Genomic DNA, 5,763 nt, shown 5'->3' on the forward strand with positions numbered 1-5,763 from the left:
TTTTTAACGAGGAAACCGTAAATGCAGAAAAACCCCGGGACCTTGTCCAGAAATGAATACTCCCAGGATTAAGCCGCTATACGAAATAAACCAACTTTATATAGTTGAGACCAAGCAACTAAACCTATAGTTCACCTAGTTCCATATGTATTCCCATGCCTCCAACTTATGAATAAGTCACGTACTTGGAACAATTCCTTTGGTTCGTGTTCCAAATAGTAAAGGAACAACAAATTTTTTTGGTAGCAACTCTCTTCAACCAAGTGATGTGAGTTCGACAAAGGCTCTTCTGTTTATCTCATATAAACTCATTCGTCAGGTTCCTAGATCTATCTTATTCTCAACTACCATAGTAATTGTTAAGATTTTGCAATCAATACTTTTAATCACAAAGAATTGTATTGATGCCGATCTACACAACTAATCAATCTAATTTACCACAAGGATAAATCGATTATAGTTGGATCGTCTATACCAAAACAAGTATTGTGCACACTAAAGATTATGAACCCCAAATAAGAAATCTTCAATATCTTCTTTGTCTTCAAATCTTCTTAGATCTTCAATAAACACCTGCACACAACAACTTGAATCTATTGTGATCAATCATGCACGTAACGGAGTCTGTTAACAATGGATTATCAGAAGACGTCTTTAGATCCACAAACAGTCTAAAGATCTCTGTCGAAACTTCGATCTAGTTTGATTGAATCTTATATCAGAAGAGAAGATTCTCAAGCATAAACAAACCAGGTGCAATCAAAGTTCACCAGCTCTTAGTCAATCAAATCAATCGAAAACAAAAGATAAACCGCAATTATCTAGTTTCCCACCAACGGTACTAATAGAGCTTCTCAATCCCAAAGAAAACTTTAAACTGAGCGGCCGTAAGATATTTCTCCTAATTATATTACTCTCCTCTCCGAATAGGCGGCTTCACCAGTAACAACACAACCGAGGAAGTTTGTTGTCACGAAGGATTAGTCTGCTAAAAATTCAAACTTCAAGTATTTATAGACAAGGAAGTTTGGAAACCAAGGAATTTCCAAAACCGAAAATATTCTCAAGATATCAATAAAGTCCAGATTCAGTTTCCATAATTCCTGGAAATGCTTTGTCCAAAATAACGACCGAAAATCTCTTTGGAAATCTCTAACTAGTAAATGCACATTACTAATTCTCATTTTCCTAAAATAAAATTAACCTTAATTGAAAGATTATTAACTTATTTATGTTTCGATCCTGGGATTTTCTTCCTTTAGCTATTAAGGAATAACTTTGAACAATTAAAGATAAGCGTTACTGCACATGTTCAAAGTATGTCGACATCCTTACTTTGTAAGTCCTTTTTTCATACTTACAATCTTGAAACCGATTTGCCACACTTCTAAACAAGTTTAGAATTGGTTCATCTGACTTTCAAGAACTATGTGATTGATCAAGAACATTCAATCACAAATCATGGGTTTAACGGTTTCACCAAAACAAGTTTCGGTTCTTCCTCCATGTGAGTACTGTGCATAGTCACACTATCTTTCCAAAATTAGTTTGACTAGGTACTAGGATCGGTTCCCTATATATATACGGTATCTAACTTGTATGTGTTGCACATGTCCATAGGATCGGTTCCCCTTTGCCTAAAAACGTGTTACACATGTCCATAGGATCGGTTCCCCTTTCTGCTATTAACTTGTTGCACCTCATACAAGGATAGATTCCCCTTTGTGACGTGTTTCACCTATTACTAGGATCGGTTCCCCTTTAACCAGAGTTGGTCTTACACAAATCACAAACTCGATCATACCATATCAGGTGATTACTTAAGATCGGTTTCACTAATAAAAGTCATATCAATACATAAGTCAGGCCTTTATGAATAGTTTTACCAAGAACACAAATAAGTCATGAGCGGTTATACTAATCACACACATTGGTTGTTCAAAATATGTGCAATGAATAACAATACCAATAACGCCTGGCGATTTCCTTTTCGATTCACAAAACAAGTTCTTGAATTTACTTCCTTAAAATACATGTAAAAACATTGTTTCCTATGATGAAATCCTTACCTCGTACCTATACATAATCACAATAGCATTTAAACGATTATGTCGATGTCTTATCTACAAAGTGTAATGGTTAAGCAATAAACCTCGTGTTAGAGCACTGCTCGGTCGAACTCGCATGCGTTGCTATATCAAGCATGTTTGTCAATGTTAGTGATCAAAACTATATGTCTAGATTTCTAGTCTATTATAGCTAAGTCTCAGACAAGGATAGTAAGTGTAGTTGAGCTCAAGGACTTCATGGCGATTCATCATACAAGTGGAAGAACTAATCAAGGAACCGGTGGAACTTCTCGACAAAAAGGTATGTGAAGACTTGAACTTATCTGTCACTCAAAAGTCTATCTATTTCTATCTCCTACTTCTTGAGACAAAATTCGTATGCTATATATATAGACTTGGATTATACGCATTTGATATTTCGAGCAGAGTATACCTCGCCTATCTATATCTCGAAATATGTGTTGGTAAGCGTTTCGCTTCGACCATGTTTTTCTTTACCTGGTGACGCAAGTCATGATATGTTTCAATCAATTTGAAAATTGCTTTGATGAGAAATAGTGTAACAACTATATAACGTCCTCTAAGAATGTTTCAATGATTGGAATAAGAGTTTAGATTACATAACCATAATGGACATAAGTATGTTGTGGAAACACATATGTGCATAAATCTTATATTGGAGAATGGCTAGTAGCCAAGTCCGCGAACTGCCGAAGTTCTCAAACCCGAGAATTTCTACTGAGTTAACAAACTGTTGCGCGATCCAAGTCCACGAACCCAGTCCGCGAACCCGAGAATTTCTGATGGAGTTTGAAAATTCTTTCCAGTACTTCAAGTCCGTGAACCTAGTCCGCGAACTTGTGAAGGTTATATATCTGAAGATGATTTCTGAACTTAAACTTATAAAGACTAAGGAATGCTTTTGCAAACCGTGGCTATAAAGTTTATGAACCGATTCATGTGAATCAAACCATCTTTGCTTCAATTGTGTCTTGTGTAGTACGTGAGATTTCCTTGCAATTGGACAACTCTCTAACTAGTTCATATGAGTCATTTGAACTAGTTATGGTGAAGACGAAAATGGTTGGTATGAAATGCTCAAATGGCTAACCTTTTGGTTGACTATTATTGAACCAATAATGTACATGTTTGGGTGCGGTTAACAAACCGGGGTGCGTGCATTTCATTTGTGTATAACAAGCTAAGATTTCGATCTAATGGTTGAGATATATTGGCTTGAATCTAAATCAGGTTTTCATATTACGGTGGATAGAGTTTGATTTGTGAGAAAGGCGAAACCCTAATTTGAAAGACTATATAAAGGAGACATCTAGCCTTAAGCAAAACTAATCCCCACACCTTACGTGTGATACTAGTTTGCGTGCTAGATTCGGTTCTCCTTTAACCTTTGGTTTTCTTCTTCTAAAACCAGGTTAACGACTTAAAGACTTCATTGGGATTGTGAAGCCAGACCGATACTACTTTTATCGTAGTTGTGTGTTCTGATCTGCATCTTCTATCGTACGATTACAATCAGATTGATTGGCTTGAGATTTGATATCTCTGATAGGAAAGATATAAAACTAATCACAAACATCTTCGTCTCATCGTTTGTGATTCCACGACGTCTTGTTTCGCTACCATACGGTTAAGATTGTTGTGAGGTGATTGATTAATCTAGGTTGTTCTTCGGGAATATAAGACCGGATTATAAATTGGTTTCTGTTCACCTTGATCTTATATCAAAATACGAAACAAAAACTTTAGGATTTTTTTGTGGGAGACAGATTGATCCTTTGATAGACTTGTTTGTGTGAGACAAATTTGTTTATTGTTAAAGCCTGCGATTTTGGGTCGTAGCAACTCTTAGTTGTGGGTGAGATCAGCTAAGGGAATAAAGTGCGTGGTATCCTGCTGGGATCAGAGGCGTAGGGGTGCAACTGTACCTTGGATCAGTGAGAGACTGATTGGGGTTCAACTACAGTCCAGTCCGAAGTTAGCTTGGAGTAGGTTAGTGTTTGTAGCGGCTTAATACAATGTGTATTCAATCTGGACTAGGTCCCGGGGTTTTTATGCATTTGCGGTTTCCTCGTTAACAAAACTTCTGGTGTCCGTGTTATTTCTTTTCCACATTATGTTTGTTTATATAATAGAAATAATATAGGTTGTATGTTAGATCAATCAATTGGATAGTCCGACCTAACGGTTATTGATTGATATTGATTGATCCTTGGAAATTGGTGTTTGGTACCATCCAAGTTTATCTCTCTTTGATAAAGACTCGCAGATTTCTATTTGCTTGAGTAAAGATCAAATCGAGAGATTGAGATATTAACTTCTTGAGATACTTTTACCTAGATTGAGTCTGACTGTCTAGTTGATTCTCTAGAAAGTGTTTCGGAGTTAGTCCATACAAATTGCTAAGCGAAATATTGGGTGGTGTTGTTAGACCCCCGTTTTTTCAATTGGTATCAGAGCAGGCAAACATGTTTAAGACCTTACAAGTCTGTGTTTATAGCGATCTGACTCTATGGACAAGAGTATTATCTCTGATAAACGCATCACCAGAAATAAACATTATGTCTCATCAAAGTCTATTAAAGAGAAAGCTTCGATCTCGAATATAGATGAATCTTGTGTTCTGATAAGACAGACTAACACTGACATGTGTGATCCCGATTATCCTTCAAAAGAGAGCCTCTCTGAGAATGAACGTGTTTCAGCTGAAGAGAGTGAATTGATTCTAAACCTTGTTAGAATTCAAGCTGATAGATTTAATCGGTTGAAGCACCATGTCAATACTCTTCTTGGTGTAATAAGTGATTGCAAATCCAAAGGTAATGCTGAAGATCAGTCTTCGTGCACGACTCTTAAGGCTAGCCTCAAAAAGGATGCCTTGGAAGTTGAACATCGCTTGAGTAAGCTCTCTATTCAAGGATGATCAAAGGAATCCAAAATGCCGAGTACTTCTGACACAATTAAAATGGTTTCATGCTCAGAAGTAAAAACGGATGTGCCCGAAGTCCCTATCACTCAAGGATGTTGCACACTGAATGGAGGGAAGAAATCTTCTAACGATGATTTTAGGACTGTACTATCTAATCATTCGAAGGATCGGAAAGTATGTCTTGTCTGTGAGACCAATAGTTCTGTTAAACAAAAAGGATCCTCTAGGTTGAAGAAAAACTACCTTGTTCAATTTCAACACACCTTAGATTTAATTCTTAAAGGTGTAACTGACATTCGTATGACTAAACCAATTGGTTTCCGTACTTACCCTGTATATGTTACCAGGAAAGTCAGTTCAGTGAGCTCCTCGAACGTTCAAGAACAAAACAGACGTCCTAATAAACATCATCTAAAGGAAGATCGTGTTATGGTCTCTGGGAAAAACGCCGTCCCTAACAAGAAAGGAAGTTCAGAAGAAAGGGGGAAATTGATGAAATAAGAGATAATCTGAAAAAGGTAATTGAAGAATATAAAGAATTCGTCAACATGTTATCTTCCTCCTCAAACCAAAACTCTTCTGGTTGGAATTCAAACTATGTCTCGTACTTTGATGACAGCATGTTTTATGATAACTTCTCGTTTAAAAAGGGATCCCTCTCTAGGTTCAGAAGGAAAAAAGAGACTTGATCATAAACACAAATCTCTTGATGAGCGTATAGCTCATACTTGTGCTAATTAATCACAA

The sequence above is a fragment of the Papaver somniferum genome, chromosome 8 (genome assembly GCF_003573695.1).
Source record: "Papaver somniferum cultivar HN1 chromosome 8, ASM357369v1, whole genome shotgun sequence".
Taxonomy (NCBI): domain Eukaryota; kingdom Viridiplantae; phylum Streptophyta; class Magnoliopsida; order Ranunculales; family Papaveraceae; genus Papaver; species Papaver somniferum.